Source organism: Monodelphis domestica, chromosome 2, assembly GCF_027887165.1.
Source record: "Monodelphis domestica isolate mMonDom1 chromosome 2, mMonDom1.pri, whole genome shotgun sequence".
NCBI lineage: Eukaryota > Metazoa > Chordata > Mammalia > Didelphimorphia > Didelphidae > Monodelphis > Monodelphis domestica.
The window spans coordinates 505284298-505297814 of NC_077228.1; the positions used below are offsets into that span (position 1 = coordinate 505284298).

The 13517-nt window shown below is 36.8% G+C and overlaps 1 protein-coding gene across 22 annotated transcripts in view; it reads right to left on the reverse strand.

Annotated features, from left to right (window-relative positions):
• Positions 1 to 13517, reverse strand: part of NF1 (neurofibromin 1) — a 281583-nt gene that overhangs the window by 250958 nt on the left and 17108 nt on the right. Inside the window, exon 2 of one of the 22 annotated variants that reach the window (XM_056819489.1) lies at positions 1735 to 1806. The exons of the other annotated variants lie outside the window; for them this stretch is intronic. The gene's annotated coding sequence lies outside the window, so the exon portion shown is untranslated. The remainder of the gene's footprint in view (positions 1 to 1734; positions 1807 to 13517) is intronic. 22 annotated transcript variants of the gene reach the window in all.

Genomic DNA, 13517 nt, shown 5'->3' on the forward strand with positions numbered 1-13517 from the left:
TGTATCAGAACAGGTTACAGAAGATATGGTAGTTTCTTGGTCAAGGGAGCCAGACTTAGGCTTAATGAAGACTATTTTGGAAAGTATATGAAGAACATGCTAGAGAAGGGAAAGGTCAGAATCTGAGAGACCAATTAAGATGAGACATGGCGAGGGCCTGAATCAGGGTGATGGCCACACAGGGACAAGTGCAAGAGATGCAGAATTAATAAGACAACTAGATTTGGGGAGTGAAGAGACAGAAGTCTAGGACTGTTGGGCAGTGGCACACACTGTATGCCTAACTTCCCTCCAGGGAAACAGGCAAGTCCGGAGGAGGAGGAAAGATAATGAGCTCCATTTCTGAGGTGCTGAGTCTGAGTTAGCCAAGGGACAGTCAGATGTCAAAGTGAGGCAGGCCTGCAGTACAGTTTGATACATACACACACAGCTATTTGGAAAGAAACTATTGACCCCAGGAGAGAGAAAGGGACCTGGCCATGGCTAGCATCAAAGATCATCACAGAAAAAATAAAATAAAAACAAAACTGCCTATACATAATGGGAACATAGATATTTAGAACTGGATTAAAACATTAATAGGCAGGAACAATTAGGTAGCACAGTGGATGGAGTTGGGGTTCAAACCTGGCCTCAGACACTTCCTACTTGTTTGACCCTGAGCAAATCAATTCTAAGACAAAAGATAAGGGAAGGAGGAGGGAAGGAGAAAAGAAATATTAATTAATAAGCAGGAAACAACTAGTAGCTGATGTTGGGAGTCATCAGGATCAGCTATCTAAGTAGTCAGACCATTGATTAGTTTCAGCCAAGATAAAAATCAACGCAAGAAAAACTAAAAGCTAGATAATCATGTAACAATTGCAACAGTTTTAACCTCATTTACTCCCAAAAGCAATCTAAGATGGAAAGAAAAGAGGCAAAATATATATCCTAACTTCCAACAACAGAATAAAAAAATATAAGCCAACAAAACAAGGAGGTCAAAATAAAAAAGAAATTTGCCTTATCCAGAAAACTCCATTTCTCTGTCAAATGGAGAGGTGATAATCAATGACAACACCAACTCAAGCTACAAAGAGTGAAGTGGTAGAGAATGGTAAATGATAAACAACATATCCCTAGCAACCCCCCTCCCCCAAAAAAAACATTGAAAATAAAACAGAAAGCTGTATGTGAAGATCCCACTGAACCACATGAACCCAAGCAATATAGACACGGAACTGGCAGAAAAACCAAGATCTGGAAAATGTACAAACAATATAGATAATTATCCAGAAGAAAGCCGTGCTAGGGAGAGACAATCATAAAGCACTGAGGGTTCTGTTTTACAGCTTATCTCAAAGAGAGGATGCCAAAACAATAGAAGAAAAATCCAAGGTTCCCATTAATACATTTCAAAAGCAATCAAATACCAGTTACCACCAAGCCAAATGCCTACTTGACCACAGCCATAAATCTTTATGAGAATGAGTTTGATGCACATTGAGGTCGTGATCCTTGACAAAAAGAATAAGCAAGTTTTCACAGGTGGTTTTCTATAATACTCCATTCATTTTTGGCATTTACTGATTCAAAAAAAACCTTTAACTCAAGTCATTTTCCTCTACAGATACCAAACATGCATATGTTAAAATAACAGAAAAATCACCTGATAAGTGCAATCACAAAGATAATTGTTCAATGACCCTCTGGTTATCAAGGGAATCATAAAACAGAAAGATTCATGCTCACCAAAGGTGTATGGCACTGTCATGGAGGACATCTTGTGCAGGGTCCAACTGGAAAAGAAATTTCCCACCTCATCTGTAAAAAAAAAGTGAGGGGGTTGGACTAGACAGCCTCTAGGGTCCCTTCCACCTCTAGGCCTATAATCATGTGATTCTCCAGAGATTCCTTTTGGCAAATGGTATATGGTGCTAATTTCAAAACACCATCTTGGGAAATTCATGGATATTAAAAAGAGATAAAACTAACAATCTATACAAGAAAAAATAAATGGATGAAAAAAATCTCCATGTCCAGACTATGCCAAGCAATCAGTTAAATAGCCAATCTACTGAGTTATCATGTCAGTGCATATAATGGTGAGCACTGCAGATGAACGAAATGTCAGGCCTAGACAAAGAAATGGGCAGGCTGTATATATGAGTAACTGAATAGTGTTAATGATGGTCCCAAATTACTCCCTGGCACAAAGATTTTCTTTTTAACATAAATGTATTCCAAGCAAAGTTGCATAATTTTAAATCCTGAAATATCATAATCTCCAAGAGATCAAAACTGAAGGTGATCCAAAGAGAACTGGGCAAGATAAAAGGGGAAGCAAGTGACATGTTTCCAAAGACAGTCTATTAGAAAACACAGGCTACTCATGGCAATAACAGCTAAATAAAATGCACCCCGGGTGCCAATAAAAACAAAAAAGACCTAAAAGAAGGCCGCTCAAGCATTTTGGATAGATCCAGATCTATGAAATCACACAAATCACAGAGATGGGTTGAGATCTGCACCAAATGGAAGACACAGATCCCAAGTGATGAAATCACAATCCAATGTATTGATGGATAGATGAATGAATGAAAAAGCAATTTAGTTTCCATGCTAAAGGATGAAAAACAAATAGGAAATTTTGCATCACAACAAATAAAAAGAAAGCTCAGTTACTGGGCAGATGGAAAGTCCTAGAAGTCTAAGGGCTAAAGGGAGGGTTGTATGGCAATGGTTACATAAGTGTCAGCATTGGGGCACTACACAGCCTAGAGGCAGAGTAGATAGCAAGGTAATAAGGGCCTAAGGAAGCCAGTGGTGGGGGTAGATGTTAAGGTCTGGTAATCTTCCATCTCACTTTATTAGGAGTGAGGGCAGGAGGGTGGGTGGTGGTGTTAGGGAGTGGGATGTTAGGCACTAGGGATGAGTCTTTAGGTGGCCCAGGCATCTTCTTGAATGCATTCTGGGTCCACAATGAGGAAAATTCCAGCAGTTCTCATTTGGGGGAGCAGGGTGGAGAGGCAAAAAGAATAGGGCATCCTAGTGCTGGCAGGTCTTCCCACCACAAAGCCTATCTATGTCCCCAGTACTTCTCATCTACAAAGCAGAATTCCTGGCTTATCTATATCTTGGGTATCAACTCCCAGGTAATGCTTGTACATTGATTTTTTACATTTAAAAAGTGAATTGTCTTCACTTATAAGCATAAATTTCCTAACAGAATTCATTATAAACTCATCAACTGAGTCATATAATTTTCCAGTGTGGGGAAAAATAATGGCGTTAAGGAGATGTAAAAACAAGACTGTAATTTTTAAAGACTATTTTAAATATCAGGGAGCCAAAAATCAAGAAATTTTGGTTTTCAAGTAAAGACAGAAACAATTATTTTGTGTCTACTTGGAATATTACAAATACACACTATTAAAATTGGACTAAAAAAGAAAAACACATACATGTTGCATTCTACAACAAATGAAGGAGAATGTCTTCAATAAATCAAGAATTGAATTCTAGAAAAGGGGGAAAACCCATTTAATTCTGTGATATCATGTATTGTACAGGACTCCACCCAATCTTGAAACAGTGGCAGTGTTCCCAGCATGCAGTCACTGGAATCTGCCTTGTACTAATCAATCCCAAGGAGAAGAGGAGCCTTCAAAGGGCAGAGCTGAGCACCTGCAGAGCTGCCAGAAGCCCGAGCTGTTAGTGCCATCATAGCAGCAGCCATTCTTTCTTGCTCAGGCAGAGCATAGGAGAATTTCATTCACAAGAAAGAGAAACTATACAGACCAAAATAAACTTAGTATCATTATGAACTGTGTGTAGAGTCAATAGCAATTTAGTTTCCAGTCCTATCCCTTGCCATTTCAGTCAGGTTGTCCACTTGTAAACACAGCTGGTAACTTCTTCCCCTTACATAAAATGCTTTTATTTTATTCAATAACATAAAACAATTTTCAGGTGCTATTAAATGTTCATTTTGATCTCTATGTAGGTTTGCTGGAAAGGTACTTTATTGAATTTGCAGAACATCTTTTATGCTCAAAATACCAAAAATTTTACATACATTAATTGACAGAATTATATGAACTACAGATGCAGCAATGGGGTAAATTGATCAAATTTATATTGAATTTTGGGATTTTACAAAAGGGCTTTTGTCAAGAGGACAAGTAAAAGGCTGTTATCTTCAAAAGTCATAAATACAACAAATAAAACAAAAGGACGGTTGCCTAGAACTATTAGAACAAGAGGACAAAGTTCAGGTGGGGAGAATCTCCCCAAAACAAAATTCCCCTAGTGTAATACCCAAAGCTCTAAAACTTAAACTGAGAGGGAGGAAAGGAAGATTATTAGGAAAAAACACAATGGACCAAGAGATCCCCTCTCTCCCACCTCATCCCCCTTACCAAAAAAGAGAGAAAAATCAAAATACCAAAAAATGAAAATAATATGGGGGAATTCACAACCAGACAGGAAATTATCAGGAAATGCTCTACTCAATTGTATACAAACAAAACTGAAACCTTGGATGAAATGGATATTCAAAAATATAAAATACCCATATTAATTTTTTAAAGGAATAGAGATTCTAAATAGGCAGATCTCATAAGGAGCAATTGAGTAAACAATAACCAAACTATAAAGGGGGAAAAGGGTGGTACGCATTTATAAGTGAATTCTACAAAACAAGAATCCTCAATTCAACAGTTAGGTAAAAGAAACAAGCCACCTTATCAAATCCTGCTATAAGACAAATGAGATATTAAAAATCAAAACACAGAGATAAAGTTGAGATGGAACACTTCAAACTGATATCACTAATTGATATTGACACAAAAAATATTAATTAAAATACTAGTAATTGGGGACAGTTAGGTGGCTCAGTGGATTGAGAGCCAGGCCTAGAGACGGGAGGTCCTAGGTTCAAACCTGGCTTCAGACACCTCCTAGCTGTGTGACCCTGGGCAAGTCACTTAACCCCTATAGTCTAGCCCTTGGAACCCATAGTTATGTTGATTCTAAGACAAATGGTAAGGTTGTTTTTTTTTTTTAATACTAGTAATATAGTTTTATTTAATTATTTATCTTTAGGTCCTTACCTTCTATCTTTAAATCAATACTCTGTATTGGTTCTAAGGCAGAAGAGTGGTAAAGGCTAGGAAATTGGGGTTAAGTGACTTGCCCAGGGTCACACAGTTAGGAAATGTCTGAGGTCATATTTGAACCCAGGACCTCCCATCTCTAGGCCTGGCTCTCAATCCTTTGAGCCACCCAGGTGACCACCTAATAAAGGATTTTTTTTTAAGTCACTTTGGCCCAAAGGGCACTAAGAGACTGTCTGCCCTTTGATCCAGCCATAGCATTGCTGGATTTCTATCCCAAAGAGATAATAAGGGAAAAGACATGTACAAGAATATTCATAGCTGCGCTCTTTGTGATGGCAAAAAACTGGAAAATGAGGGGATGCCCTTCAATTGGGGAATGGCTGAACAAATTGTATCTGTTGGTGATGGAATACTACTGTGCTAAAAGGAATAATGAACTGCGCCTCATTCTCGTTCAGTTACTCTCAGAACAAGGAGCCACACAAAGGATTATGTCACTGGAAGTAGTGCTGTAAGTGAGCAATGCTGCACTTTGCAGTGCTGCCACATGCAGTACTCCAGGAGCTGACCACCAATGAAAGAGGTGCCCCTTCCAGAAGTGTGGTGGGGGCCAGATAAGTGGCCTCAGGGAGTCGAATGTGGCCCGATGGCCATAGTTTGGGGACCCCTGCTCTAAATGATCATCCTAGTGAAAACATCAACAACATGGAAATAGGTTCTGATCAAGGACACATATATAAAACCCAGTGGAATTGTGCATCAGCTACTGGAAGGGGTGAGAGGAGGGGAGGGAGGGAAAGAATATGATTCTTGTAACCAAGGAATAATCTTCTAAATTGACTAAATAAATTTTTCAAAAAAAAAGAAATATTAAAAAGAAAGAAAGAGGGGCAGCTGGGTAGCTCAGTGGATTGAGAACCAGGCCTAGAGACAGGAGGTCCTAGGTTCAAATCCGGCCTCAGCCACTTCCTAGCTGTGTGACCCTGGGCAAGTCACTTGACCCCCATTGCCTAGCCCTTACCACTCTTCTGCCTTGAAGCCAACACACAGTATTGACTCCAAGAAGGAAGGTAAGGGTTTTAAAAAAAAAAGGGAAAGAAGAAAGAAAGAAAGAAAGAAAGAAAGAAAGAAAGAAAGAAAGAAAGAAAGAAAGAAAGAAAGAAAGAAAGAAAGAAAGAAAGAAAGAAAGAAAGAAAGAAAGAAAGAAAGAAAGAAAGAAAGAAAGAAAGAAAGAAAGAAAGAAAGAAAGAAAGAAAGAAAGAAAGAAAGAAAGAAAGAGAGAGAGAAAGAAAGAGAGAAAGAAAGAGAGAGAGAAAGAGAGAGAGAAAGAGAGAGAGAAAGAGAGAGAGAAAGAGAGAAAGAGAGAAAGAGAGAAAGAGAGAAAGAAAGAAAGAAAGAAAGAAAGAAAGAAAGAAAGAAAGAAAGAAAGAAAGAAAGAAAGAAAGAAAGGTAAGTAAATGAATAAATAAATGAAAGTCACTTTGATCAAGTTGGATTTATACTCAGGAATGGTTCAATATTTGAAAAACTATAAAATATCATAACATTCTTGCCACTGTTATTTGGCACAATTCTAGAAATGATGGTGATCATAGTAAAGCAAGAAAAAGTATCAAGACAAGCATAGGTCAAAAGGAAATGAAACCATTATGATAGTTTTCTTGGAAAATCCTAGCCAATCAGCAGAGCAATTAATAGCTTCAGGAAAGTATTGGGATACAACATAAACCCACCAAAAGCATGGCAAGTAGGATGGTAGGCAAAGAGTCTGGCTGTGTGGGAACTCAAGTCATAGTTTATTTATAAGTGTTGAAGTCCTAGAGCTACTAGGAAATGAAGAGGCTTGCAGAGGGTCCTAACATTAAGAAGTGCCCCAGGTGAGCTTTGGGCTCAGATTTCTTTAACTTCAAGTCCAGCACTCCATTCACTATAACATGCTGCCTTTATAATTATTATCATAATGATAAGAATATTAATCGTTTTAATATTATTTATATAATAATCCAAAGTAATCACACTAATTATATCAACAGATGCACAAAAAAATTCCATAAAATAAAGCACTTAATCATAACAAAATGGTACAGTGGAAAGAGCTATAATTGAATGAAGGGACTGTCCTAGTTGATCTCTGAGGTCCTAGCCAATTCATTCTAGGACTTCATGTCTAGAAGTATCTAAAACCAAGACTTAACTTTTTGTAACAGAAACACGAGAAGTTTCTCTGGAAAAACTGAAGGTAAATCAAAGATGCCCATGTCTCCATTATTATTTAATGGCACTTTAGAGTTAAACCTGTAAGAGAAACCCCAGTCCTGACATATTTCAAGGATGGCTAAACTAGTGAGCCCTTCCATTCAGAGAGGGTGCTATGAATCAGACTCAGAACTGAAAGGAACCTTAGCAATACCTAGTAAAACTTCATTCTCTTTACCAAAAAGCAAAATGATGGCAAGGGTTAAGTTAAGCCTAAAGTTCTGAAGTGGATTACAGAGAATGAGCAAGCCAAGATTTAAAACTAGATTTTTCAGCTCCAAGTCCAGGGGTTTTTCAACTGGGCATTACACAGATCAATCATTCAATGAAGATGGGATCATTTCAAGGAAATTCTTGGACAAGTACAGGTTAAATGATAAAGTATCTTCTAACCCTAAGATTATGATTCTTATTCTGTGATACAGAGCTAGAAATCTTAGTTGTAGTAATAAGACCACACACCAAAAAAAAAAAGAAAAAAAGAGAAAGAGAAAATAATAGACAAAAGGGAAATAAAATTATCTCTTTTTAAAGAAACAAGAGAAGCAACGGAAAAATTACTGTGCAACTATAATTCAGGAAAGATAAAAGATAAAATCATTAAAATAATTAACTTTTCTGTAAATTACAAACAAAACCCAAGAAAGTAACATAAAGAAAACTTCCATTCAAAGCAACTACAAAAGATGTTCTGGATGTTAATGTACAAAACAGCCTTTAAAGACTTGCCCATATGGCAGCAAAGGAAAATAATGTTAGAGGGAATGTGGCAAAATTGGGACATTAATGCGTTGCTGGTGGAATTGATCCAACCATTCTGGAAGGTAATTTGGAACTATGCCCAAAGACGCTAAAAGACTGTCTGCCCTTTGATCCAGCCATAGCACTGCTGGGCTTGTACCCCAAAGAGATAATAAGGAAAAAGACTTGTACAAGAATATTCATAGCTGCACTCTTTGGGGTGACAAAAAACTGGAAAATGAGGGGATGCCCTTCAATTGGAGAATGGTGGAACAAATTGTGGAATCTAATGGTTATGGAATGTTATTGTGCTGAAAGGAATAATAAAGTGGAGGAATTCCATGGAGACTGGAACAACCTCCAGGAACTGATGCAGAGCGAAAGGAGCACAATCAGAAGTCTCTGTACACAGAGACTGATACATCACCACACAATCCAATATAATGGATTTCTCTACTAGCAGCAGTGCAATGACCTGGGACAATCAACACAGAAGAAAAACATAGGATCGATCATGGGGTTCAATCTCTCTACTGAAAATATGAATAACATGGAAATAGGTTTTGAACAATGATACATGTATAACCCAGTGGACTGCTTGTCAGCTTTAGGAGTGGGGAGGGAAAGGAAAGGGGGTAGATAATGAATCATGTAATCATAGGAAAATATTCTAAATAAATAATTTTTTTAAGAAAAAGAAATAAAGGAAGGTTTATATAATTTGAGTCATTCATTATTCATTATTGGGTCATATCAATATAATAAAAATTATTATAGCATCCAAATTAATTTCTAGATTTGATGCTATACTTAAACTACTAAATAGATTTACTTCTTTATGGACAAAATAACAAGAATTTATCTGGAAGAAAAAAAGTCAGGATTTTTAGAGGAATGATTCAAAAATGTAGGAATGAAGGCAGGCCTAACATTAAGAGATTACAGACTATATTTTATAAATATCAAAACTATCTGGTACTATTTTTAAAAATCTAAAAAGAGGAGCAGCTAGGTGGCTCAGTGGATTAAGAGTGAAACCCAAAAAGAAGGTCATAGGTTCAAATATGGCCTCAGAAACTTCCTAGCTATGTGACCCTGGGCAAGTCACTTAATCCCGACTGCCTAGCCCTTATAATTCTTCTGCTTTAGAACCAATACATACTATTGATTCTAAAGCAGAAGGTAAGGGTTTAAAAAAAATTTTTAAGTAGAAAAGTAGGACAGCCAGGACAAGCAAGAGCAAAAACACAATTGGTACGCAATAGCCTAGCATCCAATAAATCCAAGGACACAAATTATTAGGGAAAAGAGTCACTATCTGACAAGAACTCCAGGACTGAAGTTTGGCAGAAAAGGGAAAAAAGAAAAAAGGCAGACCAGCATTTATATCAGATGACATAAAAAAGCTCAAAGTTAGAAAGCAAAGGGAAATCCTAAACCATGGATAGATAGCCCAAAGGAAAAAATAGGCTATTTCAATTACATACAATTTAAACTTTGAATAAAATCAATTTGGCTAAAAGAGAAATAATTATAGCTAGAATGTTAGAGGTCATGTAAAAATTTTAAGAGAAAGGGATGATTTACTTTTCCAACTATGGGTAGAAGATAATAGTCTTAACTAAATACAGGATAGAGGCAATCATAAAAGATGAAATAATTACATGAAATGAAAAGTTTCTGCATAAACAAAATTTTCCTAGGATACAAAGAAAAGCAATTGAATGGAGAGAGAAAACTCTTTCTATCAAATTATTCGGATAAAAGTTTGGTATTTAAGAGACTCAGACTACTAATAATATCATGGACCAAACACAATTCCCCAGTAGAAAACTGGCCAAAAGTTTAGAAAAGAATTATAAATTTATAATAACCAAATGAAAGAATGTGCCAAATCATGAAAAATAAGGGAAATGCATATTAACCCAACCCTAAAGTTTCAAATTCACATCTAGAAAATCAGCAAAGATGACAAAGGATGGTGAGTCAAAATGAGAAGGGAAATGGAAAGACAGGAACACTACTGCATTGCTGGTGGATCTGAACTGGTCAAAAGATTATGGAAAACAATTTGGAATTATGAAAATCAAGTGATTCTTCAACCCAAAGATTTTACTGTGTGGCATAATATCCTAAGAAGACACTGTATACCAAAAAGTCTCCACATAACACCCAAGCATTTATAGGAGCATTTTTTGTAGAAGCCAAGAACTGGAAACAAAAGAGATGCCCATAGATTCAGGGAATAGCTAAACTAATTGTAGTATATTAATATAATGGAATAAAGATTTCTCCTGCACTGTAAGAAATGACAAGTGCTATGGATAGAGAGAAACATGGAAACTCATGTAAACTGATAACAAAGGGAAGTAAGCAGGGTCAAGAAAGCAATATTTGGATAATGATTACAATAATAGAGGGAAAGAACAGCCATCACAAAATAATTCAAGGTGAATGTTAAAAAATCATAAAAAGAAGGTATTTCCTTTGCTTGGGTGGGAGGTCCATAAGTATGGAAAACTGCATATATTTTCCTTTTTTTTTCAAAATACTGATTAGTTTTGCTGACTGTTTTTTGTTTCCTTCCTCTTTTTCTTTAAAAAATAATTTTTTGTTATTTGAGATGGCTCTCCAAGAATGGGGAAGGGAAGGAATACAGAGAGAAATGTAGGCAATGAAAAAGCAAAAGATATCAATAAAAATATGTTTTTAGAAAAGAAAGGATTGAGGAAAAATCTTTGTATTAAATTATCTCTAATTAGAGACTAATAGTCAAGATATAGAGAGAATTAACACAAAATATAAGCCTAACAACCATTCTCCAGTAGCCAAGTGAGCAAAGAATATGAACAAACTTTTTCTAAAAGGCAAACTATAAATAACCACCAAATCACTAAAAGAAATGAAAATTGAAAAAATCCTTATCTCATACTGATCACAAAGGCAAAGGAAATGTGAAGTGATAGGCATGTTAATATTGAACTATCTAAGAACATTCATTAAACTCCATTATATGTGGAGTTTCTTGGAGAAATCTATCTTTAAAAGTTGGAAAAAGACCCAGGCAAGTCAACAAAGAAGAGAAGTACTTAGAGGTAGAAAAGGGGGCATCTATTAGAAGATATGGAAAGAAGGGCAACTAGGCTCAGTGGATAGAGCCATGCAGTCTGGCCTCAGACACATCCTAGCTATATGACCCAGGACAAGTCACTTAATCCTTATTGCCTAGCCCTTACCACTCTTCTGCCTTGGAACCAATACTTAGTATCGATCCTAAGACAAAAGGTAAGGGTTTAAAAGAAAAAAGAAGGATGAACTACAGAGGAGAGCATCCATAACCGCTTCAGAAATATTGAAAAGCAAGAGTACTAAAAAAAATAACAAAATTTAGTGATTAGGTGGTAATTTTTTTTAAAGAACTAAGGAGAATTGGTAATATTTGTAAGGAGCTGGGAAGTATCCTCTGTCAGGAAGTTTCTGACCCAATTCTGAGTTAAGGCTGATCACTGCACTGAAATCCTATCAAAGTTGTTTTTCTTTTATCGTGTTATTGTTACTTTACAAACCATCCTCCAGTTTCTGCTCCCTTCACTTTGCATCTGTTTGTACAAGTAAGTCTTCCCACATTTTCCCAAACAGTCCTCTCATCATTCACCATAATTTTGGGGCCTTTCCTCAGTCTTGAGGGGCACCTTCTCAGTTTCCAGTTCTTCACTACACAACCAGAGTTGCTGTGGATATTTTTGTGCCTGTAGGTCCTTTCTGTTTCTCTGATTTCCAAGGCCTGCAGTGGTAAAACATGCAAAATGCAGTGACTCTGGTGACTCTGGGGCCCTAAGTCCAAATCACTTTCCAGAACGGTTAAACATTCCATCAAGCTTCAGGTCTATTTTCCCATAGTCCCCTATGACTGTCCTTTTCCTTTTTAAGTCATCTTTGCCAATCTGAAAACCCATACGCATACTGTACTGGTCACCATTTACCAAGTCTATCCCAAGGCTGCTTCTTTTGAGTGGATCCCAGGACATGCTATATACTTCTGGCCACCCTAAAGTAGCCTCTTCTGCCTTGTTTCCACTTGGATTCTTAGGATGCTCTTACAATGAGCCTATATCCTTGAAGTCTCTATCCATAAGGCCCTAGGTTGAGTGCAGCCTCTGGCAGAGGGTTTCTGGAGCTGTAAACTCCCCCAAAGTCAGCCCAACATGCTGCTTCTGAAACACAGCTGCTTGCCTGTTTTGGGCCTCTAGTTGTTCCTAAACAGATGCTGCAGGGTCATATTGCTGCCCATCAACCAGAGTTGCCCATCATGAACTGGATAACACAAGTTAATCCCTTTTAACAAGGTGGGTAGGTTACCAGGTTTTCATTATTAAATGAAAGGCTCCACTCAAGATTGCACTCAAACTTGATGTCTTCCTAAGTAGGCTGTGACTTTGCTAGTCCAAGACCTCTAGTCTGTCCTACTGTTTTGCCTCTTCTTCTTCTAACCTAATTGACCTCTACCTAGGAGAACGTAGCTCAAAGCAAAGAAAAAAAATAAAACCAAGTTTTTCATCTTGGTTTTTAGCTTGTTCATTGGTGGCTATGTTTATTATGGACCTGGCAATCATCCAGCCAATAACAGGAGATGTCCTGAGGAATGGGGGTCCTTCTGTTTAAAAAAAAAAACAAAACCTGAGTTGAGAACCAAAAAAAGTAAAAGAAAATGGCTACATATAAAAGTTTAAAGCCATACTATTGAATTGATTTAAGAAAATATCTAGCCTTCATCAACTCAAAGTATCTAAACACTGCTCAGGCTTTAAATCAATGGTCTATTTTAGCTTTGCTGAATCAATGCTAATATTGAAAATAAAAGCTTTATTTAAAAAATTGGAAATTGCCTAAATGTACATGGAAAATGTCTAAACAGGCTGGTAAATAAATGTAATATAGTACTTTTTATCACCATGAAGAAATGACAAATATGATGACTACACAGAAAATGGAAATGTGGGGGGAAGTGTCAAATAACGTAAGGTATCAAAGAGCTGAGCTAAGTTACAACTATTTCAAATGAACCTATATACACACATATTCACACTCACTCCCTCTCCCCTCCCTCTCTCTGCCCCACCCCAAATGGTCAATCAAAACGACCAGAAGAGTTCATAATGTAAATTGTATGTTATTTCCCCATTAGACTTAAGGCAAAATTTGTTACCAAAAGTTGCTTAAATACAAAAATAAAATGTTTTTTTTAAAAATAAAACTTATTTCCTAATTATGTCTTTTTCTACTCCCTCAGACCAATCACAATGAACTTAGCTGTTTAGAAAGGGGAGGAGAATCCTATGATGGAAAAAATATTCTTGAACACAAACCATCTTTCAACTTCTGCTCATTTATTCTTGAATATGTAGAAAAAAGATCTAC